This window comes from Carettochelys insculpta, chromosome 12 (genome assembly GCF_033958435.1).
Source record: "Carettochelys insculpta isolate YL-2023 chromosome 12, ASM3395843v1, whole genome shotgun sequence".
NCBI classification, from domain to species: Eukaryota; Metazoa; Chordata; order Testudines; family Carettochelyidae; genus Carettochelys; species Carettochelys insculpta.
The window spans coordinates 22884502-22903910 of NC_134148.1; the positions used below are offsets into that span (position 1 = coordinate 22884502).

The window sequence follows — 19409 nt, forward strand, 5'->3', positions numbered from 1 at the left end:
CTGTGTAGAATCATAGAAGAGTAGCACTGGAAGGGACTTCGAGAGGCCATTGAGTCCAGCCCCCTGCCCTCATGGCAGGACCAAGCACTTCTAAACCATCCCTGAAAGCCATCTATCTAACCTCTTCTTAAATATCTCCAGTGATGGAGATTCTACCACCTCCCTTGGCCCTGGAGAATAGCAGAAGGTACCCTAATCTGGAGGATAGTAAACACCAGCAGATCCACAAACTGACTGCTGGAGCTGCTGTAGGCTCTCAAGCTTTGTCTACACTATCAAGTTTTCTCAACAAAACTGGGTTTTGTTGACAAAGCTCATGGAGCGTCTGCACTTAAAACGAGTTCTGCCAAGAAACTGTCAACAGAACACCACAGTTTTCTCAGAGTTCTGTTGCTTCTGTATGAAGCAGAATGCGTCTGTTGACAGAATCTGTTGACAAAACTATAGTCTAGATGCTCTAACAGACAGGGCTTCTGGTTCACCTGGCAGCCCTATTTGCAGAGCTTCTGGTTGGCCGTTATATAGAGAGAGGGCTGGGCAGTCTGGCTGCTCTCTGTTGACAGAGTGAATTGCTCTTTTGAGCTGCTTCTATGTGCAGGTGCAATCTGTTGACAGAGGTTTTGTCTGAAGATATGTTTCAACAGTAACTTCTCTCAACAGATGGCTGTCGTGTAGATGCATCCTCAGACACACCACGTTCTCCAAAACTGACTGGCAGAATCCTGGAATTTTGATGGGTATTGGTATTTCTCAATCTTAGAAATCTGTTTGGTTTCTGGCATCCTACCTATTCAGTGTGATGTCTGTAAAATCAGTGCTCTGAGAGAGTATGTTAGTGGTGACTTTAAGTGGATGAATAGACTCTCCTTTTAGAAGTCCAATAAGAAAAATCTCAGCCATGTCTGTTCTGGTAACACCAAATTCCTTCTTGCAACGATGATACCTGAAATTAAGCTGTAGTGACTGATACAGGAATATATTCTTAAAAAGAAGTACATGTAAAGGGGAGAAAAGATGGACAAAATGTGTAATCATATGTGGGTTAGCTAGATTCTCTCAAGCATTTTTTGACAGAGGTAAGGTTTAGTTACTGGAGGAGAACAGAATGGAGTCTTTTTTTTTTTTTTTTGGCACAATGGAGAATCTGGTAACCTTCACCAACAGCTGTTTTAGAACAAGAACTAATGGTCATATTTTTAAAGGTACATAAGTATCTTTTAATTCACATAGGTGCCCATTGGGCTTGTCAAACACTTTACTCCCAAGGGGTTACAAAGGTAAATATAAACATTCAGGGTTACAATGCAAAATGTACCACGGAATCATTTATTTTAACATTAAGCAAATGTCAAGGGTTTCATGGCCAAATCACATGAAACATAAGATAGCTATCAAATAAATAAAATTACTTCAAGGGAAATGGTTAAAAGATTTGTGTGTTAGATCTCTATTCACCAGTTAGTTGCCTCTATAATGCATTTACTGAAGGAGTAAGCATCATATTTGGAAAGGAAGGGAGGAAAATGTAATTTAAATACACTTAAGTTGAACTTCGGGGAGCCTGGATGAGTGTTTTCGTAAACATGAAGTTTTGAGATCGTATTTCATGAAAGAGGTATAGGAGCCATCAGTAGCCCTTGCTACCCTCTGTTTGGTTTGTTTGTTTGTTTGTATTTAAGGTTTTAAAAGCACAATACACATTTAAATAAAGAGAGTGAAGGGAACTTCCAATGAGCACGAATAAGTTGCAGGATGCAAAGCCAAGACAGCTTTCCTTTTCAGTCAATAGATGTAGCTGCAGTTTACAGAGAAGAGTCAGAACCAGGGTTAGTAGTTAAGTTTGCAGTTCAGAACTCTTACAATGAACTAATTCTGCCTCTAAAACTGGGGAAAAGGTTGAATCTTGATCCATATTCCAAATCCCTGCATTTGCTGGAGTGTATGGTGATCCGGGGATTTACAGAATTTGCATCTAGGGATTTTACTTGGGACCTTATTTACCAGATTGTAAGGGTATACAAGTAGCGCTTCTCACTTTAGGTTTAACCTATAAAATACCCCCAGTACAAAATAAATTATTACATTGGTGTTTATCTCACGAGCACTGGAAGACTCCAGAAATGCTTTCTTGTATCTAACCACGTAGCAGAGCAGCAATTTTTGGATGACAGGGGCATGACTTCTAAATCACACTAAAGTACTGCGCATTAATTGGTCTTTGTAGAGCTGCTGGTGTGCATTAAAGGTTGGTTAGTGTACTTTAATGTAGTGCTGTTAGAAACAGTTATGTTAAAGCACAGTATGGGACATTACAGTATATACTGCTGTAATGAAGAATTAACATGTACAAACTCATAGTATATACAAAGAATAAAAACTGTGGTAAACTGAGTTTTTGAACATTTATATAAAATTCAGATGGCTAAAACTAAACCCTGACAAATGAAAAACACAAGTCTTTTGAATTTCACTTCTACTGGGACTTCCAACAGAGGAGCTCAGTGTTACACACAATAACTAAACCTCTCACAACCTGGTGCGGAATAAACATTCCCTTCTGAAGTGTAACACAATAATGGCTTACAGCTTGCTGCAAAGCAACACATAAAAGAGGTGGAGAAGACTGCCTGGAACGGCAGGGTATTCATTGTTATTACATAAATTACCACTGAAACTTTTAAGTGCAGCACCAGGAACCAAGCCTCTGAAATCTGAATGCGAAGGTAGGAAAAATAATGCACTGACTGTGCTGAGAGAAAGGGCTTTGTGCCAGCAGCTATTCTGCCTCTCATAACTGATGACCTGTGTTGCACATTAATTGTCCACGTACAGCATTGGAAGACCAAGGCAGAATGAAGCTGAATCTAGACTGTGCAAGAAGCCAGTTAATAGAGCAGTGAGAGAAGTAGAGGTAAGAGAATTCACTTATTTGTCAGCAGCTACAATATGTGCCTGATAAACCATGTCCTATTAGCAAACTATCAGCGTGAGTGACCAAAATTACAGCACAGTAACAAAAATTCATGAGATTGAAGTACAGTAACAGCACATGTGAAGCCTGCCTGACAGGCAAACAGACCAACTCAATTACTTAGAACGTGGGGTTTCCCCCTGTAACGTGAGCAGTGATCACGTGAATGGGGAAAGAGTTATGACCTGCAAAAACTGTAGACACCCAGGATAACAGGGGTAGGTAGAGCATCATTTTGTAGATCCTAACCCATGTCCAGGGAGGGCTGTCAGGTCTGTGCTACTTAAATTGTATGGCTTGTTGTTATGCAGAAGAATGAACTGGATTATCTACATGGCTTTAAAAATCCATAAAGACTAGACGAGGCTCTCTGACTTCACGGGGTTGCTCACCTGCTTAAAATGAAGCTTTTGCAGCTTCCTGACAGGTTTGTCCTAGGATTGGATGGGCCCATGTCATGAGAAACAGCTGCTCCCTGGCCTTCCCCTGGTTTGCAATGCATCCTCAACTCTAGGTCGCAGCCTTACTTCCACAGCCCTCCAGGGAAAGATAGGACTGCGTTGCATTGATGCCACTTCATGCCCCCATCTCCACCATTTCCAATAAGCTTTTCTAAATCCTTCTGTGTCATCCAGCAGAGGGCTGAACAAAAGCCCTTTGCCACAATCTGAGTAGAGGGAGACACTTTTGGTGAATGTGGTACTGAAACAATGTCAACAGCTTTTCCCAGTGTTTATGAATACTGTTTGTTGCGCTGCTGTCCTGCCAGACTTTTCCTGACCAGGCCCTATGACTGTTCCCAGTTTGCTGATTCAGAGCTCTGTTATAGCGATGCAAAAAATGATTGATAACATACTTCAGAACCCCAACAACCCAGGTACTCACCCAGATAAACCACAGCCTTTACATCCTCAAATTTCACAAACGATCGCTGCCCCATTTCAAAAAGCAGTTGTAAATATTGCAGATGTCGTTTCAGTGCTACATACATGAGCTCCATAATTCCTGTCTTTGAAGAACTTTCCCCTGGCTCTTTTAATATTACTATTTATAACACTTTCTATTTCTAAATAATTCTGTCTGCAAAAATAACTGGGCTCTAGGAAGGCTTTTGACTCTACTTTTCATAAAGATAAAAAAACAAAACAAACTTAATGATCACCCATTTATGCAGATCATATAATGTGATAAATGATTTATAGACAATGATTTGCTAAGCAGTCCAAATTGAATAATACAACTGGACAGCTCCAAATGAATTGCGTATGCCTTTAGAGCCCTATTTACAATAATGAATCATTTTAAAATCTAATACTGTTTACTCAGTACATAATTCTTTCCCAGGGTAGAGTTTAGATAATTTATCAGTTTTTAATATGCATTAAGCTGTTAGTGCCTGAAGTTATGGGAAAATGCTAATTCACCGACATCGATAGCAGAAGCCTTATTTACTAAAACAGGCCAGGAATTTTGTCCGGAGCATATACTTGCTTTGGCCACTGGCAGCATACAGAATTCTAAACTGTGAAGCGCTAATGATCTATAAAACCCTAGCCCCAGATGAGAACAGAATATGGGGCCCTAGCTGCAATCCTTCATGGGCCAAATTTCCATTGATTACTCTGAGAATTTGGCATAAGAAGGGCTCCAGAATCAGACTTTTGATAGGATACACTTTCTTGGGGGTGAAAGGGGTGTGGTGAATGACCTTACAGTGCTTTGTAGGAGAGATGTAATTTAGCCCTTTGTCCTGATGTGGTCAGAATACAAATACAGTACTCCTCTGTGCATGCAAAAAAAAAAAAAAAAAAAAAGTCAGTATTCTGAAGTAGGAGCTTAAGTTTCAAACTAGCATGGCAAAAGACTGGTGTAAGTTGAGGTAGCCAGACAGTGCATACCAGATGAGGGTCTGCCCTTCTCTCTTTCTGTCACTCAATCCATAACACTAGTGATATGCTACGACTACTGCAGGCAACTTGAAATTTAATGGCCTGTGCTCCTGGGGAGGAGGAAGGAAGAAAAAAAAGAAAAAAAATGACTAACTCCTAGTGGTCCACTTTCAGAGGCTCAGGGCCTTCACTAGTAATGTGTCCTCATTTCCTCAGCATCTTTTTGGTATAAGGTTTTTATAAAACTGATTCTGCTCTGAAAAGTTACTACTTACAAAATAATTCCTCGATGCCTCTCTCTCTTGTGTGGCTATGGTATATTTTAAGAATTACTTGTTCAACTTCTTTTTTGTGGGGGGGGAAGCTTCTATAGGCTGTTCACACTTTATGGAGTAAAAATGAGTAGGCTATAGTTAAACAAATGAAACTGGACAGGGTATGTGTCGCTTTGAAATGTGGAGTAGAGTCAAAGTGTGAAACCCCCTGCCCCCCGCCTTTAATAAACTGGTTTATACAGTAACAGAGAGATAGCTGTGTTTAGTCTGTATTCTAACAAAAGAAAACAAAACAGTCACATTAATCATTTTGTTAGCCTTTAAAGTGCTACATGACTGCTGTTTTGTTTGGTTTATACAATGTGTTGAAAAGAATGAAGACATATATAGTACATTGAATGTGGGGACAAGCCTTTCAGATGCTAAAATCAAATATATTTGTCTTCTAATAGTTAGCCTGATTAGAAAGCAGGGATGGATGAGACACACTGTGGTTGACGCCAAGTCTCCAAGGCTGGATAGTCTAGCATGGGGATGATGATTTCTCAAGTACAACTGTTTATCCTATATTATGCCACATAAGACACTTTTGGCGGACAACATACAAATATGAAGTTACCATCATGATACAGTATGTTCAAAAACATGGAAAAAGTACTTCTGCTCCTTCTGCAGACTAAGCTTTAATTGGCTATTGATGGAAAAAAGACTCCTGGAATGTTGAGATTAGACTCCAGCTGGATCAGTGGAGGTGCACAAGGGACTGTTTTATCCCTTCAGCACCTGCATTCAGCACCTGTATTGAATGCACAGGGGTGGGGGCGGGGGAGAACTAGTATTGCTGGAGGTATTTCAATCCCTAAAGAATGGGGTGTTGGTTTGTATTTATATTGCAGAAGCAGCTGGGAGCCCTACTGATACACCAGAACCTTCCTGTACTAGGCACTGTACAAACACAATAAAAAGACAATCCCTGCCCAATGGGTCAAGGACGGCCGAGGTCCCTTCTGTCCTCTACAGCAGCCAGGACTAGTGCTAAATGGAGTGCACGCTGAACATCTAAATAGTGTATGTGCTACTCCTGAGAGTGAAGTCCAAGTCCCACTGAAGTCAGCAGCAAAACTCCCATTTGCTTCAACAGGGGCATCACCCTGAATGTGCAACTCCTGACTATCCTGGAGACATTCTGCAACCCCACTCTGCAGGGCAGGCTGCTGCCCACGGATATGGCACTGACAAATTCCTCCCCAGCCTTCCTTTCCTCTGCCTGAGAAATAAATGAACCCTAGATTTTTGTGCCTGCCATAGTGACTGACAATACAACTATCAAACACCCACCCACATATACACTGCACTGTACATATGGAACAGTAGGCGAAAAAGCCCCCCAAAATCCAACAACACACTGCTTTCTCAGAGGAGCATCTGCAGAGTCAAAGACCTAAGGAACAGCTAGTAAAACAATTTCTTTAGGTTGAGGGGTAGGAGACCATTATAGGGCCTTTCTTTAGAAGAATTACACACTACCCATTTAATTCACCTGCCCCATAAGACCAGGGATGCCAGAACGTATTTGATGTTGTACAAGGAGGAAAGAGAGCAGTGGGAGGTTTAATACAGCGTTCAACATCAACTGCTGAAAATTAGCAGACTGCATGAAAAAGAATGTTTAGGGCAATCTCTAATCCCCCCCTCTTTTTTTTCCTTTAAATAAACTCTTCCCTGTGTAACTCAGTGTGTAAGAGGTGATAATTAAGAAGTTGTTAGATATTTTAGTAGCACATGAGCCTGACTTAAAATACATGACAGGGCCCTTCCATAACACGTAAAGCATGGGGAGCTGTACAGCCTGATGTTTGTCTATTACCTTACAAAGATACTAGCAGATTTACCTGGCATTGCTCGGATCAGAGGTGTACCAGGGCTAGGATGTGTTCCCCAGTCCCTGCCTGAGCTCTGGGGTGGGATGGGGCAGGGGAGGCCAGTCTGGACCTGAGCTGGGGTGAGTGGGGGCAGAGCCCAGGATGAATTCCACAGCCAAGGCCTGAGCTCTGGGGGGAAGAAGGGGTAGGGCCAGCAGAGCTTCCCTTGTCTGGAACTCAGGGCTGGGGTGAGAAGGTTTGGTGGTGGGGGAGAGGGCAGAAAGGGTTTGGGGCAAGTTCTTGACCCCAGTGGCTGGGGGGAGGGGTTGGGAAAGGGGTGGGGCCAACAGGGCTCCCCCATCTGGCACTGCGGCAGAGGGGCACTGACGCTGTCCAGTGGCTGGCAGGATCAAGAGCCCCATCCCCAGGTGGCCACTGTTGTCCTGCTGCAGCCACCCCCAGTGGTCACCCTGCAGTATTGCTGTTCCCTGTGCTCACTGCCCCCAGTGGTGAGTCTGAAGAACTGTACGTCATGCCTTCTCTCTGTGCCCCTCCTTTTCCATGGTCTAGAAACCATCAGAGTCCAGGCACTTTCCATTTTCCTGGCACTGTCAATCCCTTCTCTTGCTTTTTTAGGGTAAGAGGAAACTGCCTTCCAAAGTTGGTGGTCCTAGCCATTAAGGTTTGTGAAGAGTTCTTGGAAAAAACAAACCCTCAGATGCGCAAACAAATGGACTCACAGACAGACAGATGCACACATCTACTATATACTTTAGAGGGCGTCTGTCAGCGCTACGTTCATTCAAGAACTCCTCTTAAACCATAAGAACTATGACCACAAAATTTGGTATGCAGGGATGATATATTTCAGACTCACTCCTGGGGGCAGCAAGCCCAGGGAACAGCAATACTGCAAAGTGACCGCTGGGGGCAGCTGCAGCAGGAAAATAGAGGCCACCTGGAGAGAGCACTCTCCACCCTGCTGGAGAAGTGAGTGCCCCTCTACTGCTCAGCCACAGTGCTGTGCAGGGTGAGCCCTGCAGTCTTCCCTGATTCCCCCACACAATTAGCCTCCCAATCATTTGCATGAACCATAGCTTTTTTTCTGTGTATTTTCCAAACAAAAAAAAAAAAACCTCCTTATTTCTCTTATGTACCTGAGCAACGCTGGGTCAATTTGCTAGTGTTAAATAAATGATAAAATGTGCAACAGGACATCACTTACAGATCGACCTCATCCGAAAGCTCTATGCACCAAAAGGAAAAAAATAATCTATAGGAAAGAAACCTAGACTGTTACTAGATTCTTCCAGCAGTGATCTCCCTCTCCTAGATTTTCATACTGACACCCATCACTGGTATATTTGAGTGTCTTTGGTATAAAATCAATAGCAAAGTCTCCAAGGGACTTTATGGAGTCTCTGATACTTTTCCTTTTGCATCTGACGAAGCGGGGGTCTTTGCCCATGAAAACTTATGCTCCAAAAACTCTGTTAGCCTGCAAGGTGCCACAGGATGTCTTGTTGTTTTTCCTTTTACAGGAACTGAAACTCTGGGCTGGGTTATTTTTGGAGAGGAGAAGGTGACTGGAAAGGGCTTGGGAACAAAAAGGGGGGTTGGCCTGTGAGTGTTACTTACAGCAGAAGGGCATTCTCAAAGGAGAAGACTGCAATATTTCCTAATAGATCTTCTCCACCTGAGTCTGGTCTTAATCACAAAATAAGTCTGGCAACAATACACATTAGGGGCATGCTTCTGAGTTCGCTTATATATTTGTGCTGGTGTAACTATGCTGACTGAAAGGAAATACTTCTGATTTACCCCAATGTAAGTCAGAGGAGTCAGGCCCTTCCTGTAACTAGATTCAGAAACCATGTATCTGCTGTCATCTGTAAGTAGTCTTTCGTTGGGCAAGACTACAGGGAACTTGTCTTTATTTGCTTCCTGTGCTGGGCGTCCTTCAATTACTGGACATGTTAACAGTTACTCATTTATTTTACTCGCTACTTAGGGATGTGGGCAATTTGGGGATGATAGAGGAAAGTGTTTTTCCATCAGCGGTTTTCAGTCTTACCTAAAAACTATGCAAACTCAGCCACCACTAAGCAGCTGTTTTATGTTTTTGTGACAGTTACAAGTTAAGACACTCCAAAAATAAAAGTCTAAGGATTTTGCATGTCTGGGTTTGGGGTGGGGGGGAGAGAGTCTTCCTTTCTGAATACTGGGTCAAATACCCAAAAAGAAAAAATGCAGCCCCTGCATGGAAAGCGCAATGGACCAGATTTGTACCCAGATAAGCTCTGCTAAGTTCAGTGGTGTCACACCATGACTGAATTTAACTCCCTAAGACAAATCACATGGTTACCATCAAAGAACCAACTTGGCTTCAATCAAATAGGTGTAACAAGGAAAAGAGGGGGCTGAATGCCTTCTACTATGGGCATTTGTCTTAGCTGGTCAGACAACTCAGGAGGGGTAATTGCTTTTGCTGTCTCCAAAGGTGTAGTGGAATGGAAAGGTCTAAGGGGGAGCTCTGGTGAATTCTCTGTCCTGGGCAGAGTGCATCACCCATTAGATCCACTAACTGCTGCTGTGCTGATGGGGGGACTTATGGCCAGAGACAGTTGCACGGTGTTTCACTGGGCCTGGGGGAGGGGAGGGGAATGAAATGTGCAAGTACAACATGGAGAAGGGCTAGGAATGCGGCTGAGAAGTATCTAGGGTCACAGTATCCCAAACTGACCAGTTGTCCTCCATGTGATACCAGCGCGAACAAGGATACCAGGAGCTGTGTTAACTGCGGCTTTGTACCTAAGACAGGAGCAGCCCTGGCCTCCCCCTGGTCAGCTCAGTCCTCAGCTAGAAGGCTGGGGCCAGTTCCAGTGGTGAAAGAGGTGGACAAACTCGACGCGGGGTAGGACCCCAGCGCCACCCCCAGAAGTTTTGCAGCCCCCTGAGGAAAGCGTAGAAGCCTCTGAGCCTGTCTGGCCTGGCGAGAGCAAAAGGCTGCGGCGGGAAAGGCGGGTTTGCAGAGCGCCCTGCCCAGCTCCGCTCGCCCGAAGCCGCGGCAGGGGGCGGTTAGGTGCAAGGGGGGGAAGAACTTCCTAACTTTCCGAGCAGTTCGCTCTGGCCCAGGCATCCGGGGCGGGCACCTGCCAGGGCCGGGCTGAGTTTACCTGACCCGGGGGTGGGGGAGCAGAGCCGGACTCGATGCCCCTTGGCAGCTCCTTCCAGCCTGGCGCGTCTGTGCCCCCCTGGCTCCGACCCCATCCGGGCAGAACCGTCTCGCGGCGCAGGCAGGGGCTGGCTCAGCCCTCCCCGGCCCGGAGATCGGCGCGGGCGTCCCTCCGCGCCCCCGGCTCCGGCGGCGCTGCCCTGCGCTGGAAGTAGCTGCACAGGATCCGCCCCCGCCCCGAGCCCCGGCTGGGTCCGCGTGGCGCGGCGCGGCGCAGCTCAGCCGCTCCCTCGCCCGGCCGCCCGCCCGCCCTACCTGCCGGTGCCAGCAGCTCCCCTTCGCTCAGCTCGCCGGAGTCCGAGTCCATGGTGCCGCCGCCGCCGCGGAGAACTGCCGCCGGCCGGGGCAGAGCGCAGTGAGCTGGGAGCGCGGGCGGCTCCCTCCTGTCTCCTCCCAGCTCGGGCGCCGCAGGCAGCCGCCTAGCCCCGTGCCATTGGCTGCGGGGCGGTGCCGGGGGCGGGCGGGGGCGGCTCCGCGCTCGCCCTAAACTTGTTACCGAGGTTGAGCTAAGCCCCGGCAGCGGCCCCAGCCCGGCCCCTTAACCCTCTGCTGGGTCCCGCCGGCTCGCTGCTCCCCTGCGCCCTTGGCAGCCAGAGAGCGCACCCAGCCGGTCTCTAGGAGCCGCTCTGCAAGTGCTGGTCGAGCCTCTCTCGTCCGGCGGCTGGGGGGTGGAGACACTTTGCCGGACAAGGGGAGGTCAGTACTGTCCAGCACATACCACCTCCTCCACCGCTTGCTGGCCTCTGAGCAGGCATTTGGGGTAAATTGCAGGTAAGTAACAGCACAGAACAGGGAGAGCCAGGACTGATGTCTGGAAACAAACTTTATGGGACCCTAGGAAACTTGGCCACTCCCATGATTAGTAGTGGTCTAGCTACTTAAAATTGTGCCTGATAACAGATATTGCTGGACAGGAGAGTTCGGGATTAGAGAGGTTCAATCTGTGTTACTCTTCCTGGTATGCCCCATTCACCCATCAGATGGGCTGGTGCCAGGTGCTGTACAAATGCCCAACAAACCTCACTGCAGCTTCCCTAAGGAGCTTCCCAGTGATCTCAGTCTGTGTCCTCTGGTCAGCAGCCTTGCAATGAGGGGAAGGGGCTGCTGAGTTTCTCCTTTTTTGTTCCTCCCCCTTCCCTAGAACCTTTTCTGCCCTTTGACCTGTATTTGTGTCTTCCCTCTGGACTTCCCACCCTAGATCAGCTGCCAGTTCACAGCCCCACCCTGTCTAGCTACTCAAAAACTAAGCAAGGAGAGAGTCAGTGCTGACCTATGTATCTGAGCTACCATCCCAAAGAGATGATAAAGCAAGCATGTTAAAGACTAACCATTTTATTTATTCAGTAATGAGGTTTTGTGACTCATTAACAAATAAAATGGTCAGTCTTTAAGGTGCTACAGGACTGTTTGCTTTGTTTTGCAAAGATACAGACGTACACAGCTACCCCCGGAGACTATATACCATGCAAAGAGATAACAATGGCCATACTGGGTCAGTGGCCAATGTCTGGGAATGTCCTAGAGGGAATGAACAGAACAGGCAATGACGAAGTGATCACCCATTCCCAGTTTTGGACAAACAGAGGCTAGGGACCCTATTCCTGCCCATCCTGGCTCATAGTTATTGATGGACCTGTCTTCAGTGAATTTATCTAGCTCTTACTATCTTAAGGTCAATAATGGGGCAGAGGAGTTCACACCCCTTGTGCCACCTCCCTTCCTGCTGTTGCAGAGCGAGACCCCAGAGCTGTGCTGTGAAGCACCCAGAGTGCAAAGTTGCCCAGACTGGCATGGCCTAACCCTGTGTAGCAGAACCACAGCAGCAAAAGCGGAGTCAGAATTTTCCTCACAAACTGTAGAAAGTCCCCGTGTTCCCTGTGTGCTAAAGTGCAAGCCGCTGAGACAACAGACCTCAGGATGTCACAGTCTGGTCTCTCCGCAGGACACACCTCTGTATGAAAGAGGAGGGTAGCTGCAAGCTGCATCATTTGTATTTTGTAGGTTAGGAGCAACTTAATTTGGGAAGTTGTCATCATGATCCTTAGTGGGTAAAGTTGGACCCTCCAGCCTTATGTTAACAAGACATTTGTGGGATTTCCTAGACAGCCATGTCAACTCCATGATAATGACAACAAAGTCTGTCTTTAACATCTAATTGTTTGCATTTAAGTTTATAATGATCGCTACAAATGATACTGAACAAAGTTGGATAACGGAAGTATATGTATCCAAATCTAAGGCTGTGTCTAGATTGAAGAGAGCTGTTGGCAAAAGATAAGCAAATTGCACGATACATTTGTGTATCTCCTGGCGACAGTTCTGTCGGGGGGAACCCCTCTGCCAACACATCCCTTCTTCCTCATGGAATGAGGATGACTGATGTTGGCAGAAGGCTCCTGGAGTGGCAGACTTCTGTCAGGAGACCTCCAGGCTCCCAACAGAAGCCTGCAATCTAGACATAGCCTAAGAGAGAGAGAAAACTCCTAAGCTTAAGCAATGAATCTGCTGTCTCTCACTGAAGCAGGGGTTTGCAACCTGTGACTCTGGAGCTGCATGCAGCTCTTTAAGGACTTCTTTGTGGCTCCCAGTGCTATAATTACAAAGATAGAAACAAAATCCCTCCTGATGATTTGATAATCAGTGAACTTCTAAAAGCCCAGCAGTGAACAACTCATATCTAAATAGCTAAGGATATGTGATCTCGAAACATTGGATAACTCCCCCCTTTTGTAAGATATGACACTGTATCTGTGTTTTCATCATATTGCTTATAAAATCTTGATTTTGAAAAGGAAAAGGAAGCTTACGGCATTCCTACTGTGAAGGGCAACTTGCAGTTTAAGAAAGAGAACTGAAATTAAACATGAAGTGAAATTTGCAAAATTAAAATAGGAAGACAGTGGTACAAACACACACACACACGTAAAGTGTGAGGAAATAGAATATGTAAAAAGTTTGTGAACATCCCACAGTAAATATGTATCCCCTTACAAATCAAAGTACCGGCGGGTGAGCTGTGGCTAGACGCGTGCCAGTACTTCGAAGTTTAAAACTTCAAAGTTTCTGCGGGGGTGGGGGGGGGGTATTTGCTTAATGAAGTGCTTCCTATGCATGGCAGCACTTCATTAGTAAACTCCCAACACCCTAATTACCATCCTTCCTTCAAAGGAAAGTGGTAGTATAGACAAGCCCATTGTGTGTGTATTGTTATTAAGAGGGGTTACAAAAATATGGTTTGATGTTATTTATTAAGGACCATCTCATATTCACATGCATGGCAGCTCTTGAAGTATTGAGATTTTTTTCACCAATTTTGAATAAAATGGCTCTTCTTGCTATTTTGGGTGCTGCCCCCTGCATGATAGCATCCTGAGTGTAAAGGGATAATTCAGACATATTACAGAAAGGAGTAGAGAGCCCAGGGACACAGTGCAAAAGTGTGTTGTGGAAAAAGCTTCATGGCAATAAGAAGTCCTAGAATAATATCACATAATTGCTGCTGGTAATGACAGACTTCATATTCAAAACAAAATCTGAGCGCTCCAAGGTACCAACTCCCCACCTTTTTAACCAGCACAAGCCCAAAGAGTATAAAAATTATTTCTCTGCAAAAAGAAGCAGTCTAATTCTTTAAGATAGAGTGGTGTGGTTGCCTGTCAGATGGGGATTTAGTTTAATCCATCTTCTCAGTCTTTCCTTCACCTGGATGAGCTTCTGAAAAGTGTTTATGTCCTGCTATACAAATATTATCACACGGTTGACAAATGTCAACTTTTTAATGGCAACAACAGCATAAGGCAGGGTATGCTATATTATAATCACCTCTGCTTCTGGGAAAGCTTTAGGAATCCACATTCCATTATTCATATAGTCAGTGGTCAGCCAGTACTCGGTATTAAATGCCACAGATTCAAAAGTCTTTATTAGATGTTCAGTTGTCAATGGACAGCATTCTCTTTCATGACTCTTTAAAGAAGAAGGAGAAGACTTGGCTTGTGATAGTGAAACTGAAAACTGAACCCCACTGGTTTTAATTCTTGTCTGTCTTTTCATCCTTGGATAACCAGACCAATAGATAACACAGTGGAAATGAAATAACTTAATCGATATTGTATTGCGTCAGAGGTGAGAAATAGACACTGTGCATTCTCATTGCTGGCCTTTAATTCTTTTCCATTCCACAGTAAATTCTCTTTCAGGATCATTTTCCTACTTTATTTCTTCTAACGGTAAAGCAGTCACTAAAGTTTTCAGCTGAAATAGAAGGAGCATATTGTTTCATTTCAAACCATATGGTTAGAATTCATTTTTTTTCCTTTAAATGCTTGTTAGCCAGCAGAGTCCAGCACTTGTCTTAACATGTGTCCTGGAAAATTCCATATGCGTAGAGCTCAGAACTACATAGTTGCTACCCATTATAACAGCGTGCTTAGAAAAACCAAATCCAATTAGAGACACTGTGCCATATATATGTAACTTAAATAATAATCTATGTACTGAAAACAGTTTGTTTGATTTTCTTTTCGTTTATTACATGTGCTATAAATTGCTTTCTGTTCAGCTACACAGTTCACTGTTTTGATCTCTGTACCGTAACATGCGTTTCTTATATTACAATACATGCACAGTCCTTTGAATGCATATGGCTACACCAGATGCTGCAATGATACTTTTAAAGGCCCAGATGAACAGGTGGGTTGCCACATCTTCCTGTGCATCTACCCTATTCATGTGACACTCATTTGGAACCCTTTGCTGCCTATTTATTGTACCTGAGTTCTGGCTGTCAGTTTGAGGGCGGGCTCTAAAGACTCACAGTTCATTATCCCTTAGTCAGCATTCAGCCACTATGCAGGTTACATTCACATATGAGCAAACTTGGACTGTGTCTACACATGCCCCTCCTTTTGGAGGGGGCATGTTAATGAGGCAGCTTGGAATATGCTAATGAGGTGCTGATATGAATATGCAGCACCTCATTAGCATAATAATGGCTGCGTGTGATTCAAAAATGCTGCTTTCAGAACACGCGCGGCCCGTGTAGATGGGAGGTTCCAAAAGGAACCCCGCCACCGAACTACAAAAGCCCCTTCTTCCTATTTGCTTTTAGGAAGAGGGGGCTTTCAAAGTCAGGGAGGTCCTTTAGAAATTTCTGAATTTTTTCAGACATAAGGGGCTGGCAACAGAGGGGCTTTTTGCCAGCAGGGGCACGTCTGCATGGCCTCTTTACTGCTGGCACCTCCCTCTGCCGAGAGCAAGCACTCGCACGGCTATGCTAATGAGCCTTAGGACCATGCTAATGAGCAGCCATTTGCAATTTCGAGGCTGCTCGTTAGCATGGAGCTGCCAGGAGAGCTGTTCTGTGTAGGCCCAGCCTTCATAGGCACTGATTTTGTGGGTGCTCTGGGGCTGGAGCATCCATGGGAAAAAATTAGCCAGGTGGGCCTGCCAATGGAGGGACGGGCAAAGGAGGCAATTGCCCCAGGCTCCTTTGAATTGCTGCTGCAGCTGGGAGTATGTCCAGCAGGGCTGAATGCCCCAAGTCCTGTCCCTTCTGGGGTATGGAATTAGGCCTCCCACCCCACCTTCCCCAGGGCCCACAGTGTCTCTCAGCACTGCTGTAGCCAGTGCTCAGCACCCACCAACAGCCAAGCTCCCCACTCTGCATCCCTCAAGTAGCATCTCTGACTCACCAGGTCCCCTACTGATCTACTCTGCCTGTTCTCTTCCAGCACTTCCTTTCACCGTAAAACAGCTGTTTAATGATCTTCAGAGTTCCAGAAGGGAGGGGGAGGAAGGGGGATGCAGTACATTTGGGGGAGGGGGCAGAAAGAGAGAGAATAAGCAAAGGGTGCAGTCAAACACCCCCACTGGGCCAGCAGTCAACACCTAGGTATGTCTTCATGGCACCTCTGTAAGGAAGGAGTGTACTGTTATCCCTATTTTACAGACAGGGATCTGAATTAACTTGCCCAAAGTTAGACAGGAAGGTTGTGGCAGAACATGCAATTGAATCTGGGTCCTCTGCAGCCTAAGCTGTCATCCAAACCACTGGGACAGCCTTGGTCTCTGAGTTAGAAATAGAGCGTGCCAGTGAACAACCAAAGAGACAGGAAAAGGAAACTGGAGAAGTAAAGCAGGGTGAAAGATCTGTGAGTTGTCATAGCTCAGTGGCTGGGTACAGAGACGTAGGAGGAGAACCCCGTGGCCCAAAGCTTTTGAAGCCTCGGGCTGAGTGTTTTCAGATGACTGGGAGAGAGCAATGACTGATCATGTCAAAGACATGACAAATGGATTAAGAAGGACAGAAATGGGGGAGCTTGAGGCTTTGCTAGGTAGTCATGATGAATTCGGTTAGGGCACTTTCAATGGTGTGGCTGGAGTGAAATACTGGATGTGAATGGGCCAAAGAGAAATTTGGTAGAGAGGCATTGAGAGTAGATAACCTGTCACAACATACAGAGGCAATTAAACCTATTTCCTCTGCCTCCCTTCTTTTTCTCCACTCACAACTCCACTACCCTTAATAAGTTCCCTCCATCCCAGGCCCCTATGTTCTGCATACTCCTGGACTCTTTCCTTCCTGCCCATACCAGGTATCTTGCTATACTATGTCACTACCGTACCTTTTTCCATTGGTATCCTGTCTCTTCATTTGTCAGATTCATGCCCATTTGCCACTTCTCCCAGGCTCTACAAATCCAGCTGTCTTCTGCCTCCACACTCTAATTTCTCCTTATTCTCTCTCGAGGCTCTTGCCAACCCTCCCTCCTGACTCCTCACTTTTATCCCATTTTCCGACTCCCAGCTTCATACATTCTATCATGCTGCTCTTATGTTTGACCCAGGCTTCAGCTTTGTCTCTCCTCCTTAAAATTCATCCTTAACATGCCCCCAAGCAACATCTGTGCCCTCTCCTGCCCTCTTGCTCTTGTGTTTAACTTGTCTGAATTAGAGTGTAAAACCTTTGGGCCATGAGGACAATGCACTTTTCTTTTCTTGTGTGAATATAATGGCCTATATATTATCTGTGATGATAATAAATTAATAACCTTTGTTTAATTAGGAACCTCCCCAGAATGTGCTGTTTCTGATGATGTTTATATTTTGTCTTCATATTGTAAAATTTTGCCTTGTTATCACCAAATTCCATTGTTATCTGCCATGTATTTAACTGAATGACATCTAGTAAGAAATTTGCTAAGTGTGGTAGCTTCCATTTACCACTCTTGGGTTCCGTTTCATCTCTTTGCCATGATGCCATTGTGCAGTCTAGTTTGGATGTCAGGGTAGATGGATGTATTTCATGGGGGCTGAACATGCACACTGTTAGACTAAGCGATTGACGTAATGGTTTAGTTGTTATTCTATCAACAGCTTTACCATGCCATTAATTGTCAACCTACCAATTTCTTACTGATATGCAGATGCTAATCAGCCTTTATAAATTCTTTAGCACATTTTATGTCTCTTGCTGCACATGTAATGTTATGTTATAAAAAGAAAGGAGTCTTCTACTTAATTAGAATTCTTTGCATAGCCACCTGCATTGTTTAAGCACTACTCATATGCCAGTATGCTTTCAAAGCTCTCATTTTTTGCTTCTAATTTAGACAAAGTATATGTGACACGTGCTGCATATACGAATATTCAGAAGTGTTTTCTGCCTGCATTTACTTAGGTGGCATGATAAACAGCCTCAGAGGGGTAGCTCTGTCTGTCTGTGGCTTCACAAATAACAAGCAGCCCTGTAGCCCTTTAAACTGTAAATTTGTTAGGTCCTTAGCTTTTGTGGGAAGAAGTGTGTTTTACCCATGAAAGCTCACGACGTAGTACGTTTGTTAATCTTTAAAGTGCTACAGGACTGTTTGTTATGTAGGTAGCATGAGGCATCCTATGGTACCATTCCAGAGTTCTTAGTATCCCATCAGTGTTTTGTCAACCAGTAAATACGCTAGACTGAATGCCAGCTGCATGCCTATGATATTGGTGTTTACTTACAGAAGAGCTGAGGAGGTGATGGTAGCTTTAGGAGAGTTAGATAATCAAGTTTAGGGCAAGGACTGAGATTTGGCTTTGGTGGCATTGATGTGGCACAAGACGTGAGATTTCAGCCCCCAAAAGGCAGATAATTGGCAAGCTCGCCTATCTTGTGAGCTTTTTATCACTCTAGATTGTGTTACTCTTCTAGAGGGCACCTGAGGGTGACAGTAAACATTGGATCACTCCACTGATTTATATTGTCAGATTCCAACAGAGGTTGACTTATTTCCCCCTCTATTTTTAAGCTAGCCTGGCACGAGGGAGGCAAAAACACGACAGGGATAAGCACAGTGGAAATTTATTAGTAGCAAGACACTAATCTGTTTCTGCCTTGTGTTGCACGATGACACCATGAACTGAGGAAGAGGGAGCAGAGAATGTCCTCCTGACCTCAACCGTCCTGACCTATGCAAGTAGGATGCTTTACGTCCCTGCTAAGTTACTTCCACGTCTTCTCTGTCCTTCCCTTGCTACTTGCTGTTTACTATTTGGGGATAGGGTTTCGCTCATAAGGTAGCACTCTTCGTTTCAGATAGCCATTTAAAATGCCTGTGCGCTTAACTAATTTTTAAGCTACAGGTTGAAACTCCCTTGTACAGCACATTCTCGTCTGGCAACATCCATTGTCTTGCCAGACAAGAGATGTTGCTGGATCAGAGAGCAGCTGTGGGACCACAGACAGGGAACTCTGGTAACCTGAGGTATAAGAACTGACTGAGGCACAGAGCCCAGCCATGGACAAGGGAAGCCTGGTAGCCCCACAGCTGGGAACTGTCCAGGATATGGACATCCCACAGGCAGCCCCATCCACAAGGACCCCTGTCTGGCTAGGGGGAACCCTGGCAGCCCCATAGAGTCCCTGCTGGCAGACCCATAGCTGTGGGTACCCCCTCCCAGAACAGAGGGGGGGCAGCAGCCCTGCAGGGGAGCCCTGTTGGTCCCCCGCCTCAGTCAGGCAGCCAGCGTAACCTCTCCTCATCTGGCAAATCCCCTTCTCGGGACCACTGAAGGTGTCAGATGAGGGAGGCACAACCTGCATTCAAGAAATGTGCTATAATGGAGGTTTTTGTTAGGTTGTTTTTGTTTTGTTTCTTAAAGAAATACAAACATTTATGTTTAAGCGAATAAAAGATA

At 45.3% G+C, this 19409-nt stretch overlaps 1 protein-coding gene across 2 annotated transcripts in view; it reads right to left on the reverse strand.

The window, feature by feature from the left end:
* Positions 1-10526, reverse strand: part of TNFAIP8L3 (TNF alpha induced protein 8 like 3) — a 76717-nt gene extending 66191 nt beyond the window's left edge. The window contains exon 1 of one of the 2 annotated variants that reach the window (XR_012647105.1): positions 10488-10508. The gene's annotated coding sequence lies outside the window, so the exon portion shown is untranslated. Of the gene's footprint in view, positions 1-10487 lie in introns of both variants that reach the window. The other variant, XM_075006638.1, reaches the window with a different exon arrangement.
* Positions 10527-19409: the final 8883 nt, after the last annotated feature.